We start from the raw sequence: 19,591 nt of genomic DNA on the forward strand, positions 1-19,591 counted from the left end.
ACTCCAAGAGCTGTGCTTTGAAGATATTGTTCTAGGCATGGATTTCTTAAGTTCTGTTTGTCTGAAAGGAAAGGAGGACGATACCGTTATCTGTGCCGGCAAGGCGCATATGGTAACAACAGCAGTGCTCTGAACGCAGTGGTATTTCAGCGGGACTCGTCTTCCTCATGGTGCTAGAATTTAAACTCAACCATTAACTTATGCTGTAGACATTTGGGGATGTATTAGTGCACAGACAAATGTTGGTTCTTTGAGAAGAGTAATAAAATTGGTAACTTTTATTAGCAAGAATAATGAAGAAAAGAAAAAGAGATGGCCCAAATACTAATATTAGCAATTACAGAAAAGGATATCACTACAGATCTAACAGACATCATGTATTAATCATGCCTTTTTTATTTTCTGATATTTTGACATCTGGGGCCTTGTTGACCCTGGAGAGCTGCCCATCCAAGGACTAACTAATTCCTAGTGTTGGTAAAGGACGCTCCTGCAAGTTCATCTTTCATGTACAAATCAATCCAATGCTCATACTTCTCAACACCTTCTTACTGAGCTCTCATATGTCAAATCATTATCTCCCTGCCCTCGTCACCCCAGGGCCAGGTATGAGACCATTGGGGGTGACCCTTACACCCTGGGGCTCACTGGAATTATTCAAACTGGCCAACCCTATGCCTGCTTCGCCTGCTTACCCTGATTTGCCCACTCCTCCCTGTGAAAAGCACAATAAAGGCTCTTGTCTGTATGTTGCACCCCCTCCCTCCGCTTCCTTACTGACCTTGATGCTTCTTTGCATAGCCCTGCCTGCTCCTGGGCCTCCTGCTTCTAGGCAACTATGAATCAAACGTCTGCCTTCTTCAGTGTCGTTTTCCGGTCTGCATGTTTTATCACACTCAACTAAATCCCACCCCAGGGACATCTCTACAACACATCAAAAAGATAAGAAGAGGGTATCATAAACAAATTTATGCTAATAAGTGTGCAAATGGATGAAAAGGACGGATTGTGAAAAAACACAAATTATGAACACAAGAAAAAAAATCTCCATATCCTACATTAAATTAAAGAAGTTGAATGTGTAACTAAAAAATCTTCCTATAAAAAAGCTCCGGGCACAGAAGACTTCACTCGAATTCTTCCAATTTATTTTATTTTATTTTTTTTTCAAGATTTTATTTATTTATTTGACAGAGATAGAGACAGCCAGCAAGGGAGGGAACACAGGCAGGGGGAGTGGGAGAAGAAGCAGGCTCATAGCGGAGGAGCCTGATGCGGGGCTCGATCCCAGAATACCGGGATCATGCCCTGAGCCAAAGGCAGTCGCTCAACCGCTGTGCCACCCAGGCGCCCCTCCAATTTATTTTTTTAACTTTAAAAAAAATTTTAAACAAATCTATAGGATTATACTTTGAGATGATTTTTACTTAATTTTCCAGTACCGTTATATGAGTTAGTTATATCGACGAAAAGAAAGCATTAAAGCAAAACTGCTGTGAATTAAGAATTCGTGAAAATAATACATTATTAATCTCATTTCTGTTATAACAGAGACCTAAGGATCGTCAATTAATTAAATTTTAAAAATTTACACAGATGTAGGTGAATTTTTCACTCTTCATTGAATTAGTAAAATACACTCTCAATATCCATATGTAAGAAAATATCTCCACTAGGTCCATAAATTAATTCTTCAGTAAAAAAGAGATGCTTGGTTTAGATACTTTTAGAATTATTCATCTCATTTTAAATGGTCATTTAATGTTTTAATAGACTTTTTTTTTAGACTTTATTTTTTAAAGCAGTTTTAGCTTCACATCAAAATGGACTCGAAAGTATAGATTTACCATATACCTCCTCCCCCAGGGCACACACAGCCTGTCCTACTTGAAATGTCCCACACTGGAGTGGTACATTTATTACAGTCCACGAACCTTCACTGCCACATCATTATCACTCAAGGTGCACCGTTTACACGGGGGCTCACTCCTGTATGTTCTATGGCTTTTGACAAAGTGTAATGACACGTATTCACCATTTTAGTATCATTCAAAGTAGTTCCCCTGCCCTAAAACTCCTCTGTGCTCTGCCTAGTCATACTAATTCAAATCCTCTCTCCCCGCCAACCCCTGGAAACTGCGGATCTTCCTATGGTCTCCATAGTTTTGCCCTTTCCAGGATGTCCTATAGTTGGACCCATAAACCTTGTAGCCTTCTCAGACTGGCTTCTTTCCCTTGATCATATGCATTTACGGTTCCTTCATGTTGTTTCGTGGCTTGATAGCTCATTTCTTTTTTAGTGCTGCGTACTATTCCCTTGTCCAGAATCCCCACAGTTTACAGACGCACTCACCTCCTGGAGGACATCTTGGTTGCTTCCAACTTTTGGCGATTATGGATAAAGCTGCTGTAAACATCTGTGTGTGGGTTTTGTATAGACATAAATTTTAACTCATCTGGGTTAATACCAAAGAAACAATTGCTGGGTCAGATGGTAAGAGTATGGTTAGTTGTGTAAGAAACTGCCAAAGTCCCGTTTTCCAGAGTAGCTGTACCACTTTGCATTCCCACCAGCAATGAATGACAGTTTTGTTACCCCCAATCCTCCCCAGCATTTGGTATTGTCAGGTCCTTGGATTTTGGCCACTATAATAGGTGTGTGGTGGCATCTCTCTGCTGTTTCAGTAGTTCCCTAATGCCATATGATGTCAAAATGCTCATTTAATTTTAAGGAAACTATTTACGTGAATGTTCTTATTTCTTGCTACAAAATCTGTCATTAAGAGGACAACTACTAAATTCTAGTACCATCGAAAGCCTTCTGATCTCAACTGCCTTGTCTTAGATATGCGGGTGATTTTAATTGAAAGATATTCTTATTTATATCATTGCCAAGTGGCTAGGGCTTTATTCAAATATTGATATTAATAGATTAATTTATATGTGCATTTTGCATGAGCTATACATGGAGTGCATTACATGTGCAGGTAGTAACATTTTAAAACAATGCTTATAATGCTTATGTCTTACTTGCCACTTACTGTAGTTGTTTTTAAAATAAACTTTTAATTTTAAAATGGATTTAGACATGTAGGAAAGTTGCAAAGATAGTACGGTATATCCAGTACACCCAGTTTCCCCTAACATCTTACATTAATCTTTGATAACATTATTATTTACTAAAGTCCGTTTTATTCTTATTTCCTTAGATTTACCTTTTTTTTTTTTTTTTTGTCCCAGAATCCCACCCAACATATCCCAGTAGGATTCTCTCAACTGTGACAATTTCTTAGATTTTTCTTGACAGTTCTCAGGAGTGTTGGTCAAATGTTTTGTAGAATGTTCCTCAATTGGAATTTGTTTCATGTCGTCTCATGATTATATGGGGTTATGGGCTTTAGGGACAAAGACCCCCGAGGGAGAGTACAATCCTCATCACACCGTATCAAGGGGCCATGCATGAACAAGACATCACTGAAGATGTTAAACCAAATAGCTGAAGGTAGTGTCTCCTCTAGAGAATAAACCTGGGGTAGGTTTCTTCATTGTAAAGTTATTCTTCTTCCTGATTTTTGTGCTATATTCTTTGGAAGGAAGCCATTATGCCAAGTTCACAGTTTTAAGGGGTGGGGGTGGGGGCTATGTTCCATTTTCTTGAAGGGGGAGTATCTCCCTAAATGATTTCAAATTGTTCTTTTCCATTATTTATTGAATCATTTCTTTGTATCAGGAGGGCGCTGTGGATATTTATTTTATACTGAGCTAGAATCCAATACTACCTTATTTATTTGTTGGTCTAACTGTTCCAGGTTCCTCCAGGTTTTCAGGGAAGAAATAATATCATTCTTACATAAACTCTTACAGAGAAATGGACAAAAGGGTGCACTTTCCAATTTTTATGAGGACACACTAGTCTTCGGACCAAGCATGACAAAGCCATTATAACACGAGAGAGCAAGTACAAATAGTTTCTTTCATGAACATGGAGGCCAGCTTTGGAGGGTACCCAAGACGTAAAGGGTGTAACCTCGGGGGCTTCAGGTAACAGAGGCTGGATCCCCCTGACCCGTACTATTTGGTGGATCCCATAGTCCTCAAAATGTTTGCATCCGTCTGGGAAGTTATGCAGAGGCTTTGGCTCGTCCAATATGAAAACTACAGGGCAGCCCACAGATTTTTGGAACAAGGCAATGAGACCTCCAATAAGTAACACTTTTCCTTTAAGGAACAGTTTCAGGCTTGATATTAGGCTACGTTTGAAACTGAACATCTGATCTTGGGAGACCAGGTGACCATGAGTTCTGAACAGCCCATCACGTCTGGGTGCTGTGTTATCCAATTCATCATAAAGTAGGGCGTTTTCAGGGTTCTGCCATCGAGAGGGAAAGGGCAGGTGCAAGACCAGGCCTCAGTGAGGAGGCCCTGAAGGGGCAGCTTGTTTCAGAAGGTGATGGCTCAGAACCCCTCTCAGCACTCCTGTTCTTGCCTCTCTCCAAAGCGCACCTGTTTACATGGGAGGCACCTCATGATGAGTTAGCTAAGTGGGAGGAAATGACCTTGTTTACAGGTAACTGTGCACAGTATGTGACGGATTACTGTGGCGCTAGAGCCCTGCTCTGAGGTAGCCTAAAGGACAATCAAGAATAGGAAATTTTCCTGTGGGTAGAACTTCGATGTGTGTGTGTGTATATATATATATATTTTTGTTTGTTTGTTTGTTTGTTTGTTTGTTTCCCTCACTTTTCCTAGGAGAGATGGACTGACACAAGGATCCACACTGAGCAATGACTAACATTTAATATTTTGGCCTAAGATTAGGGACAAGGAGAATGAAACATGGCTGATAAGAAGGTTCAGGAAATACAGGTGGGTCCAAAATGTCAGAATATTTCTATCTTATTTAAATTTCATCACAAATCCCTCCCTTCTGAGGAGTACTTGAACAACCAAACAAGGATGGGCTTATCTGCTTGTCAGGCCTCCACCCTCCCTAACCACCTGAGGTATTGTTCACATTGCTCATGACGGGGGAAGCGATGGTGAAAGAATCCTTCCCTCACCACCACTGTAGAACAATCATCTTCAAGACCTTCACGTGTGGCCATCCCAAATGCTTGGTAGCTAGCCAGCCTCCCCGGACCCATTCCATCCTAGAAAATGTGGTGATTTTTCCTTACCAAGCTAGACATTTCTGGGGCTAGACTTTCTTCCCTGCAAGACCCATCACACGTGGACTTACTGAAGGCCTTATCCAGCATTATGGTGTCTATCCTACGTATCACTTCCTCTAACTAAGGACTCACTTCTGAGTCCAAATTGAAGGCAACGGGTTGACAGGATACACTGGTCTTATCATGTTCCTCATAACCCAGAAGCAACTGGCCGCATAAAATGGTGGAATGGCCTGTTAAGAACGCAGAAAAGGCAAAAGAAGGAACTCAAGGGATAAGGGCCTTTCAGGAATGAAGGTTTGGTCCCTCCACCCAGGAGGAATCCTACTGACTGAGAGGCTAAATAAAAGCAAAGCCAACATCAAAGGCACAGGGGAGGAGAGAATTCACAAATAATAGCTATGGGCTAGTGAACAGTTGCAGAAACGAGGGTCTGTTGGTCATGGCTAAATCTGCCTTTTAGTCCACGGGCTGCAGAATTTTGAGAGGGTTTGTGATGGACCTAGAGGATGAATGAAAAATACCCAGTGACTTAGAAGCAAACCCCGAGACAAGAATTTGTGTGCAAGTCATTTATTTGGGAAGTGATCTCAGGAAGTACACTAGGAGAGCAAGAAGTGAGATTGAAGAAGGCGAGCGGTGAAGTGTGGAAGTGACACTTCCACATGTGTCACCAGTGTGAGCAACGGGGGCTGACTGAGATAGATAGAAGATGAACTCGAGAGTTATTTCAACGGCTCTTGGGGAGGTGAGGAAACGTGAATATTTGTCTACCCTTTAGTGTTTTTTTTTTTTTAAGATTTTATTTATTTATTTGACAGAGAGAGAGGCAGCGAGAGAGGGAACACAAACAGGGGGAGTGGGAGAGGAAGAAGCAGGCTTCCTGCTGAGCAAGGAGCCCGATGCGGGGCTCGATCCCAGAATGTTGGGATCATGACCTGAGCCGAAGGCAGATGCTTAACAACTGAGCCACCCAGGCACTCCTACCCTTTAGTCCTTGGTTGAGGGCTGCTCCCCAAGAAATGATAGCTTTCTGGTACTTCTTGCCTGCCCTAAGAATGGTCAGAGAGATCGCCAATGGCCAAAGAAAACCCACAGGCAAAAAGTCACCAAGGCTGGCAGTTGGAAGTCAGGGCCAGCATGCGCTGATTGGTGCCGGAGATAGGAGGTGCAACTTGAGATCCAATACTTGGGGAATAAGAGCCCTCGGACCTTGCTTCTGGGAGCAGCAGCTGGCTGAGACTTTCAGGAAGGAGTGCATTTGAGTATGTGGTAAGACTCTGTACTGTTGAATGAGGGTATTAGTAAACTTCTGTGGATGGGAATATGGGCAAATGGACAGCCAGGAGAAACAATGTCGTGGACATCTACAGCTGCCTTGTACCCAGTGTCTCTCTGGGAGAATTTACCCCCAAACATTCCATTCTGGTAGAACGGCGCATCAGAGGATAAACACCCCCCCTCCCCCGCTCTCCTGACCACAGGACTGAACACATGCTCAAGGTAGGCCAATGAAATTCTGCCCCTTGGCAACATATCTCTGAGTGGGAATACCCAGGGATGGAAGCTGGTTGGTTCTGAGTTATATGAAGGCAACGTCATGATGATTAAGTCTGTGAATTTCTGTGAAATTCCCAGAGCGGCACTGGTTGCCTTCTTCCAGAGGCTGGTTTGTTCAGCTCATCCTTCAGTTCTTTGAACTATGAAGCATTCCTCAAATACACCCTCCCCTTGCTTAAATTAGAGTTGGTTTGGGTAACTTACCTCCAAACAACCTGAACTCATGCAAAAGTTCAAAGTTTTGTGCCAAAGTAAAAATTACCTATTTAAGAAATCATATGAGTCTGTGTCTAAGTAATTTCAGGTATATTCCCCCCAGGTTATATTAATTTCTCTGAAGAAAGAGGAAATTTAAGGCCAATAAAAAATTAAAGCTGGCTATCTGCCTCTTTCAAGTTCAACAGGAGAGAAATTCATTAAAGAACTGCAAGACGAAAACATTGGCATGAAGCTAACTATTGATACAAATTGATTAAGTTTCAAAGTGCTGAAATCTTCAGAAGGTGGAAAGTGACATGATAAAAGAGGGAGAAACCAGTGACATGATAAAAGAGGGAGAAACCAGTGACATGATAAAAGAGGGAGAAACCAAGGTTATCTGGCATTAATCCTTCTGAATCACTCTTAGGAGGAACTCACATCCTTCTCTAATGAGAAGCCACTTAAGTAGTCCTTGAGGATGCCCTGTTGTTGCCTGGAAGGGAGGGAGAAAAAGGATACCATGTAACATGGTGGACAGGGAGGGTGAATTGCCAGTTGGCTCACCTCGCAACTGGGAATTTCTTTGTATGGTGGAGAGGAAATTGGGTAGCAGCTGACTTGGCGACTTTGATGGGCTTTTGGATAATAATGAGCTGTTGTGAATAAATGCCGAGAAAAGTTAAATGCCTGTGATATACCAATCTACACTGATTTATTGGCAGTGGCTAACGGGAGAGTCAGACTAGATTAAAAGTTTCATCATGGGGCTCATTTAGAGTTCTAACAGTGCGTAGGTTTGTAAGTATCTTCCCGATCCAATTGCAAGATTTTTAAGAGAAGGCTTCTACATTTGTATTTAATACTTGTCTCAGTTTGGGTTACCCTGGAAGCAGAGGCTAAGATAAGAATGTGGGTGCAAGAGGTTTGTTTGGGAGGGGATCTCAGGAAGCACTGATAGAATGGGGAACTGAGAAGGAGGAGGGAAAGCAGCAAATAAAGAGGAGATATTGACCAAGTTAGTTCTTCTACATCCTGAGTTGCTTGCCTTTCTTTTTCATTGTTAATTATTCTGCAAGTCTTTGATTATTCCTGTCTGTATGCTCATCATTATGTGGGGTTTTTTTTAATAGCGGTTTTATTAAGATATGATTCACATGCCACAAAACTCACCATTTTAAATATACAATTCAATGTTTTTTAGTATATTCACAGACCCGTGCAACTTCCCCACTAGACTCTTTTCATCACCACAAAAAGAAACCCTGGACCCATTTGCTGTCCCTCCTCATTCTGTCCTACCCCCTGGAAAACACCATTCTCCTTTCTATCGTTATGGATTTGCCTACAGAATGGGAGAGAATATCTGCAAATCATTTATACAATAAAAGACTTGTATCCAAAATATCGTAAGAACCCAAATTTAACAATAAAAAGATGAATAAGCCAAGTAAAAGATGGGTAAAGGATCTGCATAGACATTTCTCCAAGATAAACATACCAATGCCATATGCACATGGAAAGGTGCTTAACATCATCGGTCATTAGGGAAATGCAAATCACAACCACCAGGAGATACCACTTTATATCCACTAGGATGGCTCTTGAAAATAGAAACAGATAGTAAACCATGTTTTGCCAGGATGTGGACAATTTGGAGCCTTCATACATTGCTGCTGAGATTATAAAATGGTGCAGCCACTTCGGAAAAGAGTTTGAAAGTTCCTCAAAATGTTACACATCGAGTCGCCATATGGCCCAGCAATGCCAGCCCTAGATCTGTGCTCACGAGAATTAAGAACTTATGTCCACACGGAAACATAAACATGACTGTTCACAGCAGGATTGTTAATAATAGCCCCAAAGTGGAAACAACACAAATGTTCATCACTGATGAATGCATTAAAACAAAGGGATGTGAAATCCATACAAGCGAATATTATTTGGCAACAGAAGCACTAAAGCACTGATACACGCCACAACATCGAAGACATGCCCAGTGGAAGAAGCCAGATCTTTAATTCTATGTCTCTGATCCCAAAGACCTCACGCTGCGTGATTGCGAGTTGTCTGGTGTTGGTATGCTAACTTTCCTTGTCTGTAAAATGGGAATTACCATACTTACCTCAAAGGGTTATCATAATATTAGCAAATGTATGCAAAGTGCCCAGCAGGATGACTGGGACAGGAAAGCACGCAAGGGGCAGCAGCGATAATGCTGCTGTCATCGGGTGACACAGGACTAGATACAGCAGATGCTTCAAAAGGACATCTTGACAGCTGATTTTCAGCTCCCGGGAATTCCACGCTTGGCTAAAATTCTGGGACACGTCTGCCCCGAAACTGTGAGTCCGGCCGCTGTTGGGCAGGCAGAGAAACACTTTCTAATTTCCGGATCCTAATTTCCTGAACCGATGGCCCCGCGTGAGCTGTCCTCTGATGAGATGTCACACATCCTCCCCCACCGATGCGACAGGAGCCACCAACCTGACATGAGAAAGTAACATGACCCGTTCCAAGAAGATTTAAATCTTGTCTCCTGGAAAACCCCGTGTGGGGTTCCTTTCTTCCTCTGGCATTTCGTTCGATGGAATCTTTCTACCCTTTCCCTAATCTAAACAGCACAGTTTTATGTAACAATTGGCTGGTGGAAGACCTCTCGGGGGAACAGTTTGTGAGTCAAGGCATGCTTGCTGTGGTCACTGAATCCCTGAAAGGCAGTATCCCCAAAAGACAACTCCGTTTTCTCTTCTCTGGGTCTGGTTGGAGTAGATATTTTAACAGGCTTTCTGCAATGACGTGCCTCTCGGCACAGTAAATACCCATCCAGAAAAGCACCTGGCACTCAGGGACGTGGTGTGGGTGTGCACGGAGTTAGGTTTTCCCAATCACCCAAGGTCCAGGGCACTTAAAAATGTCTATTCTCTGATTTGGAAAAGAAGAGGAAGAAGAAGAAGGTGAAGGAGGGGAAGGGGAAGAAGGAGGAAGAGGAGGAGGAGAAGAAGAAGAACAAAGTATAAGAACTGAAAGGTTCTGCTTAAGAAAAAGAATCCTCTTCCCCAAAGATAAACCTGAGTGTGCCAAGGAGAATGAGGTGTTGGGAAGAGCCAGCAGCCCCAGGTTCGAGCAAGCTCTGAGCCTGCCTCACTCTGCAACCTCTGACCTCACTTCCTTGTTAATAAAATGAAGGAAATCAGCTTTGTGTCTCCGAGCCCCTTCTGCTTCCAACATCTATGCTTTCCACCCTGTGATGCAGAAACTTGTAGTAATAACCTCTTACCAGACGAAAGCATGTTGATAGCCTCAATTTCACTTGATTGTTTCTCCAAATTTTCAACGCCACCAGGGCTTGGGTATGTTACCATTTGAGAGACAAGAAAAACACTGAGAAGTGAAGGGATTTGACCACGGTCACAGCTAGTGGTACATGGAAGAATGGTGACCAGATGCCCAGTTGGTCAAGCCAATTTTAAGACACGGTTAACCAATAGCCAAGTCACTAGTAAGACCCTTGCTGAACTTTTGGGTCGTGTTTTTGCTCATTCACCCTCACCCCTCTCTCAAGATCTCACAGTGGGGGAGCCACTGCCTCACCGAAAGATTACCAGGCACGTGACATTGTGAGCTCAGTCCAGGACGAGGTGAGCACAGGATTCTGAGGGAGCGCGAGGGGAGGGCAGGGAGCATTGCTTTCTAGGGAATGCTCGTCTGAAGGAAGAGAGTTGGGAGTTGAACCTTGCAGAGAAGGGGGCAGACGGAATGGGGGCTGGTAGTGAACTAGAGAACTCGCAGTACTGGCAAAGGTCCAGAGGCAACATGAAGCCCAGGGTCCATGCGCACCTGCAGCGGCCGAGAGAGAGTTGGGGTGAGAGGTGGTGGCAGGATTTGGCAGGACTTTGTCCTGAAGGCAATTGATGGGGGCCTCTGGGGAGCGGTGATGAGTGTTAAGAGGAGTCAGGTTTGCACAGGATGCGCCGAAAGTCTAAGTGGAGTTTTAAGCTTTAAAAACACGAGAAGTATAAATGCTACAAACTTTCCAAAAAACCATCGTTTGTACGTTTAATTATTCAAATTTCTTTTGTCTTCTTTTGTGAATTTGGTTGGAATAGATGCCCTTCGATCACACTTGGGAAGCTCCTTCTATTCCGAGGGTTTTGACACACTGTGTTACATTAGTTTTAGGGGTAATCCGAGCCACGTTCAAGTCCTGCAGAGAATGTTGGTATTTTTGTTTTAGTAGGTCACTGATCCACTTGGGTTCAGGTTACACGTCCTGACCTGGCTTCCGTGGGCTGTGGTTCCAATGTCAGTCCCATTTCCAAAGACTTGGCCATGTTGCTCAGATCTGTCTTATGTCTGTGCCGCCCAGGGTCCAGTCTGGGATCTGGGCTGCCCTCTGCCCTTAGTTCAGCTCTCCAGGTCTCAGAGTCTGTGGCATGCTGGTTAGGATTAGATGCCCACGTGTGTGGCGTGGGGATGAGCCCAAGAGTTCGCAACAAGTGGGGGGGGTTACTTTTCCACACCTTGTGCTCCCTGTGACCCCCCTGATACTTTCTGATTGCCTGGGGATTCTCTTTTTAGTCCTCCAGCCAGAAAGATGGGGCTTTAATAATTTTGTTCTGTTACATGCTTCCTGAAACAGCCTGTTTCTGGGGCCTCGTGGTAGAAGAACAGAGAAAGAAGAAAGGCAGTCGGGGTCTCCCCACCTTTTTGGGACCACAGTGACTTTGACTAGAAAGGAAGGTTATCCTTTCTTACAGTATTAGATTCCTGTGTAGCTACCCCCTGGCTGCGTGGATGCTCCGGTATGAGAGAACGGTGAAAAGAAACCGCGGGGGATTTCCCCACTAAGTGTTGGGAGCCATTTCCCACCGCTCTCCCAAGAGCTAGAGAGCTTCTCCTGAATCTCTCTGTTGACACCAATGGCCGCCTCCGGGTCTCAGGCCGCATTGCATTCTGGGCAAGGGGGGTTCTGGGGCAGGGAGGTAAACTCACTGCCAGCTTGGTATGATTTCCAATGCTCATCTTCCCCGTCTGTCTGCTGTTATTGACTTCTTAGAGTCTTCAAATAGTTGTTCTATGAATGCTGCCCAGGTTTTACAGTTGTGCTCTGTGGCAGGGACATCTCGGCATGAGCGTACTCTGTCTTGCCCGGACCCATGAAAGATACATCTCTAATTTTCATTTTTGGTTTCAGTGAACATTGACTGTTTTCAACCAGAAGCATAACGGATAGCAAAACTATTTGCCCGTGCGCACATGGTACCTGCCGTATACACAGTTTGCGTAACCCCAGGTGGTGGCCAGCTAAGCGGGTGGGCGTCCCCAGAGAACTGGGTGGCATTCCTCTAAAGCAGAGAGTATGTATTTTGGGTTTTGCAGGCCATTTGGATTCCGTTTCAGCTGCTCAACTGTACTGCATCGCGTGAAAGTAGTCATACAAAATATGTAAGTCAACGGCTACGGCTGTGTTCCAAAAACAGATTCTTTGCAAGAACAGGGGATTGGCTGGATTTGGCCTGGGGCTTGGATTTTGCTGGCCACTGATCTGCGAGGTCAGGTCCAGCTGATGATAGCAGTGATCTTTCTTCAGTAGTGAATTCCTTTACTTTTTCTTCCGTTTTTACCACCCTGGGGCAAGGGTCTGGGAGTTCATGATCTAAGAAAAGAAAAAAAAAATCTTTATTTTTTTACTCATCTATAACTGAAATCTAGCATTTCGTTTTATCATGAAAGCAGGCAACAAAAGACAGTAGGATTAACAGTACCTATGACTTTGCCACCAGTAGAAACTACAGATCTCTTACCATATCGTATCAGTTCTTGGAGATATTCTAAAATATTGTTTATGCTCATTGCCGTTTCATAATCAGGAAAATTCTCCCTCCTGTCACTCGGTCTTGTTCTGAGCATTAAAAAATTATTACATGTTGCATATTGTAGGTGGTGATGGGCCCGCCATCCCAGAGTCCTCAGCTCTTGCTTTTCCTTTTTGAAGCTAATTTATTGAGGGGAAATTCACATAACACAGAATTAATCATTTTAAAGGGACTAATTCTGGTATTTAGCACATTCACAACACTGTGCAGCCACCACCTTTATCCAAACATTTGCAATTCTTTAGAAATTAAACTCCTATCCATTAAGGAATTTCTCCTCATTCCCCCTCCCCCATCTCTATGGATTTGGCAGCTCTGGCTATTTCACATAAATGGAATCATACGATACATGACCTTTGGTGCCTGGCTTCCGTCACTTAGCGTCCCGTTTTGGAGAGTCAGCCATACTGTCCCGTACATCACTACTTTATTCCTTTTTGCCCTGAAATGATATCCATGATATGTATGTCTTTTAGGTCTTTCTGGATGTCTCACAAGGCAGGTGCACTTTTCTGGAGCTATGCAACCTCGTCATCCTTCAGCTTCTGGTTGATCACACTGATTAATCCCTGAGCCTGCAGGAAACGTGGAAGGCTTGGGAGGACTTGATTCTCCACGCTGTATATTCCCTTCACCATCGTTGACACTGGGTGAATCCTGGATAGATTTTCCAACACGGATTCAATGAGATCAGCCACACTCAATCCAACAGCCCAGTTGGTACATCCTTTCAGCTTCATGACGTCAGAGGCACTTCCAACCACCATCTTATGCACTTCCTTCCAATTTTCACTGTCATTGCCTGTTTCCATTTCTGGATTCAGTTCCTGAGAGAAACGTCTGCCACATTCACTCCACTCCACGCAGTCACACTTGAGTCACCATGTTCTCCCCAAATCCATCCATGGCAGCTGCTGAGATGAATGCCAAGTTTTTCAGACATAAGGTAGTGAAATCTAGTAGAATCCAGATACCACCCACTTCCAGTCACACGGTGCTTGGGTAGTCCACTTAGTTTCCAGGTAACCTATGTGAGAATATCCACTGGGTTGGAAACCACAAGTATGATACAATCAGGACTGTACTTGACTATCTGAGGAATAATGAATTTGAAGACATTAACATTCTTCTGCACCAGATTGAGACGGCACTCTCCCTCCTGCTGGCGGACTCCTGCAGTTACCACTATAATCTTAGAATTGGAGATCACAGAGTCATCTTTATCTGCCACAATTTTAGGTGGCAGATAAAAGAAGAAATAAGCTCCCAGGTTGCAGATCCATCATTTCTCCTTTGAGGTTATCTTCCAAAACATCCACAAGGGCAAATTCATCAGCCGGAGACTTTCCTAGAATGCTGATGGCACAGGCCATACCAACTTGTCCAATGCCCACTACAGTGATCTTATTGTTTGGGATGGTTGCCTCTTCTTCTGCGTTTTTCCTTAAGAGTTGCCATTATGCCCAGGAGAGAGACAGCTGTAAGAGTCATGCAAAGAAGACAGTGTCAGCTGCATGAATTTCCTTGGGTGCAAGATCTGCTCTTTTTTTTTTTTTTTTTTAAATATAGACCTAAGAACGAAGTTATGGGGCCATATGTAATTTTATTTTTTTTAAAAAATATAGACCTAAGAACGAAGTTATGGGGCCATATGTAATTTTATTTTTTTTAAAAAATATAGACCTAAGAACGAAGTTATGGGGCCATATGTAATTTTATGTTTAATGTTTTGAGGAACTGCCAAACTATAAGTGGCCAAACTATTTTGCATTCTCACCAGCAATGTACCAGGGCTTTCAATTTCTCCAAGTCCTCGCCAACACTTTCTTTTTTAATAGCCATCCTAGTCGGTATGAAGTGGTACTCCATTGTGGTTTTAATTTGCATTTTTCTAACTAATGATGTTGAGCAACTTTTCATGTGCCTGTCGGCCATTCATTTATCTTCCTTGGAAAAAATGTCTATTTTGCCCATTTTTAAGTTGGGTTGTTTGTTTTTGGCTCTGAGAATTTTTTATATATTCTGGATACTAGACTGTTATCAGGTATATAATTTGCAAATATTTTATTCCATCTGTAGGGTGTCTTTTCACTTTTCTGATAATGTCTTTTGGTATCTGTAATTTCAATACATGTTTGATTTATCAGTTTGTTGTTAATTGCTCATGGTTTTGGTGTTATATCTAAGAATCCATTGCCAAATCCAACGTCATGAAGATTTACACCTCTCTTTTCTTCTAGCAGTTTTATAGTTTTAGCCCTTATGTCTAGGTCTTTGATCCATTTTGAGTTGATTTTGGCATATGGTGTAAAGTAAAGGTCCAACTTCATTCTTCTGTTTGTGGATATCCAGTTTTCCCAGGAGCTTTTTTGAAAAGACTGCCCATTTCCCACGGGTTGTCTTGGGACCCTTGTTGAAAATTGGTCAACCATATATGTGAGGGTTGATTTCTGAGTTCTCCTTCCTATTCCATTGGTCTATGTGTTTATTCTTATGCCAGTACCATAGCTGTTTTTTTTTTAATTACTATGGCTTTATAGTAGATTTTGAATTCTGGAAATATATGTTCTTCCATTTCAAGAATGTTTTGACTATTTGGAGCCCCCTGCAATTCCATGTTAATTTAAGATTTGGCTTTTCTATTTCCTCAAAAAAGGCCATTAAGATTTCGATTGGGACTGCATTCCATCTATAGAGATCTTTGGGGAGTACTGACATCTTAACAATATGAACTCTTCCACTCCACGAACACGAGATTTTTTCTATATATTTAGGTCTTCTTTAGTTTCTTTCAGCAATGTTTTATTGTTTTCAGCATCTATGCCATTCACCTCCTCAGTTAAATTTATTCTTGGGTATTTTTTGTTTGTTTCGGATGCTGCTGTAAATGGAATTACTTTTTAACTTTCCTTTTTGGATTGTTTATTATTGGTGTATTGAAACACAAATGATTTTTATGTGCTGATTTTATATCTCGCAACTTCGCTGAGTGTATTACCTCTGGTAGCCATGTTGTAGATTCTTTGGGATCTTCTCTACATAGGATCATGTCATCTTCAAATAAAGACAGTTTGTTTCTTCTTTTCCAATATGAATGCCTCTTATTTAGTTTGCTTGCCTAATTGCTCTGGCTAGGACCCAGTACAATGTTGAATAGCGGTGGTGAAACCTTCAGTCCTTGTCTTGTTCCTGATCTTTGTCCGTGATGTCACCCCTTAGCTCTTGTTTTAAGGGTCTTCTGCGTCAGAATACATGGTTTCCCAGATAGAGGACAGCAGTTTCCTGTGAAATAGAACCTTTGTAGCCAGATGAGTTAAAGTAACGAATCTCTAAGCCTTTATAGAACCCGCGCGTGCCTATTCCTGCTGGTCAGTGAGAAAACAGGCCGGGCCCAGAAATGGGGCTGGGCTCTAACTGTTGACGATAATAAGACCTAAGCATATAAACAAAGTTTTTTCACTTTGATCCTCTCAAAGCTTCCCATCTGCAAATGTGGATCTGAGCATTGGACAAGCAAGTGACCATCTAAGTTCCATGACTGAAAGAACTGAACCTGGGGGCGCCTGGGTGGCTCAGTCAATAAGCGTCTGCCTTCAGCTCAGGTCATGATCCCAGCGTTATGGGATCGATCGAGCCTTGCATCGGGCTCCCTGCTCAGCGGGAAGCCTGCTTCTTCCTCTCCCACTCCCCCTGCTTGTGTTCCCTCTCTCGCTGGCTGCCTCTCTCTCTCTGTGTCAAATAAATAAATAAAATCTTAAAAAAAAAAAAAAAAAACAGAAAACTGAACCTGAACTTTGTCCCTCAGGCCATTGCTTTGCTTTGAACCCCTGACTTGGAAACTTCCCAGAAGAGACCTCCTTCCCTCCCTCCCTCCATCCCCCTCCTCTGGCCACACTGGTCGTGGCAGCACATGAGCTATCTACTGGCAGGGATTAGACCTCGATTGTCCCTGATCTTTCGTTTTGTGGTAACCGCTTTCAGGTGTTGCCCATTTCTTGTGAAATAAAACCCTGCCCACGTCAACTGCCACTAAAGCCGGCCCGCTGGGAAAAAACAGATACTTGGTAGGCCCCCCCCCCCCTTCCATGTCAGTGCAGCCTAAGCCCTGTAGGGGGCACCGTTGGCCCCCATTGCGGATTCTACACTTCGCGGAGTCCTTACCCACCGGTGGAAACATTCCAGTGCCGGATGGGGGCCTGGATGCCAACACAGGGCCAACCTGAAGTCTGCCCAGCTCATGCTCCCTGCTTCACGTACACATTTCTTCCTTAAATAAGTAAAATAAAATGCATACCATTGTAAAATGCAAGCAATACAAGAAATGTTGAAGGTAAAAGCTTACGTTTTCCCCTGTGCTTCCTAACTAGCAGGTCCAACACCCCCGAGTGTGCTTGGGAGATCTTGCCTGGACGGCTCCAAGGGAATCAAGGACTTGGCACATGGGAGGCTTGCAGTCATCACAGGCTCTGCCTTCAGAGGGTCCCAGTTAGTTCCCAGGGGTGCTATTCTCTGTTGAGCTAGCTGGATGGCCTTTGGCTTACTTCCCTACTTGTTATACGGGGTCATTATAATACATATTCTACAGCGTGGCTTTCAGGGTTAAATGAAAACTTTCCCTCCATATTTTGATTTCTCACTCTAGATTCATAGATGGATTCTCCTTCTCCTGGAGCTTATCATCACATTAACTATGTTCTTTCTTACCATTGCCAAAATTAGGAACAACCTCCTGTAGAATGTGAACTTGCCTGAAACTTATCTATGCTTCAAAACCCAGCCGAAGCCCAACCCCTTCAAAGGAGACCAAGAGGACATGTCCATCCTCCACAAATCTCTTCCTCCTCTGAGATCCTATAGGGCCGTGACCTGGCAGGGTAGGAGGAAGACTGGGCAGAAAATGTGGGCAGGCGGTACGGTGTCCACAGTACTGGATACTTGCAGCCATTCTAGCTGGGGACAGAACAGTGACAGCCAGCAGAGTGGAGGGAACACATTACTAAGTAATGCCAAACTGCCGAATTTTCGGAAGCTAAGTTCTTCTTAAATAAAATCTCTCCATCTTATAGATGAGGAATTGAAAGTGCCAAGAGGTATGTCTTACACCGGAGGAAAATATCTATTTTTGCTTCTGCTTTCACCTGGGTTTTGCCTACCCCTTACTAGTATCTGCCTGTCAACAAAGGCAGAGTTGGTAATCTGCCTGTTTTGGCCAGACATGATTAGATCAAGCCTGCTTATGAGTCAGAATCCCTGGTATTAAAAGTCATGCCCATTCATAGGTCTCCATTTCTGGTCCTCTCTTCTGTTCTTGTGGTGGCCTTTCTCTCCAGCCATCACAGGCACATGTGAGCATGTGGACCTTTGCTTTTCGATTTGATTTGAATTCTCCAAAATGACTTTGGGAGGCCTCTGGTAATTAACATTCAATAACCTCACCCCAATGCAGAGCTGAGCACTTCCATTAGATATCTCCTGATGGCTAGACTGACTGGTGGCTCCTTCCATCACCTCTAGCCCTGTCCTTCCCAAGGACAGGCCACTTGGATGCACTAATGTTTGGGATTCGCAGTGTGGCATTTAGAACATAATAAACTGGCCTTAGGACTGTCTGAAACTAGAGTCTGGATGAGGAGTAGATCTGTTATCAGTGTCCGAGCACTGGCCCCAGGAAGTCCCTTCCTTCCCCCTTCACTCTCACATCTCACCATCCCCTGAAATCAAGGTCACTGGATTTCCAGGGTGAGGAAATGAATCCAAGATTGGTCTGACTTGCAGAGTCTTAGGAAACTCTTTAGCCCTTGGGGGTCTGTCGGAAGGAAGGAGGTAAGCAATGTGACATCGCCAGCTTGAAATGTTAACCCCTCCCCAAATTGCACAGAGCAAAGCCTTTTCTCCAAACGACAGCATCTTCTCAAACCACCTCCCAACTCTGCTCTCTCCCGGCGTGACCACCCCCCACCTTGCATAATAAGCAGTAGGAATCATTATTAAAGCAGGCAAATGAGTAAAACTTTTGATGTTTCTCTTCCTCTTTCTTCCTTCTCCTCATCCTCCTTTTTCATCATCATCACCATCACCATCATCATCTCCATTATCGTTCTCATCACTAACATTTTTTACATCTTCCCAGGGGCCAAACACTAAACCTAAATTACTTCATTTAATCCTCTCATTGTCCCCACGAGACACACGCGATTTTTACACTGTTGGCTCTCCTGACGGAGAGGTTGTATAGCGTGATGACTGAGAATTCAGGTTCTGGAATTGGAGGACTTGGGTTCAAATCTTTCTCCAATATTGCCCATGAGACTATAAGCCAGTTACTTAAACTCTAAAGCTTTGATTTCCTCATCTATGAAGATAATATAGTGTCTACCTAGTGCTTTAAAGTCCTACTGAAGGTAGAAAAGAAAGGAGGGAAGACAGGAAGCGCTAGATATGGTTACAGAAAGACATTTCTTATAAGTGAATGGTGTGATTTGGCTATAAATTGGGAAAAAATGAGATAAGTGAGTGATTACAAAGAGTTGATTGAATTAGAAGAATAGAAACTTGGGTCCAGAAGGTCGTGAGAGGTGCATGGGCTACCATTTCCAACATTCACTGGTTCAGAGGCTGGACAGCCACGTTCTGAAATGGTCACATAGCCTTGGGTGTTGGAAGCTGGGGAATGGTTACAACTGGAATTCGAGTGGAGCCCACTGTTACCCAACTCTCCCCCTGAGGCATTTCTCCTTGGTTCTCATATTGGCTTTGTATGGTGTTGGGAATGTTAGGACAGAA

General features: G+C 43.3%; 1 pseudogene; it reads right to left on the reverse strand.

The window, feature by feature from the left end:
* Nucleotides 1–13,326: 13,326 nt before the first annotated feature.
* On the reverse strand, nucleotides 13,327–14,677 carry LOC103674535 (annotated as a pseudogene).
* Between the last annotated feature and the right edge of the window lie 4,914 nt (nucleotides 14,678–19,591).

This window comes from Ursus maritimus, unplaced genomic scaffold (genome assembly GCF_017311325.1).
Source record: "Ursus maritimus isolate PB19 unplaced genomic scaffold, ASM1731132v1 scaffold_22, whole genome shotgun sequence".
Lineage (NCBI taxonomy): Eukaryota > Metazoa > Chordata > Mammalia > Carnivora > Ursidae > Ursus > Ursus maritimus.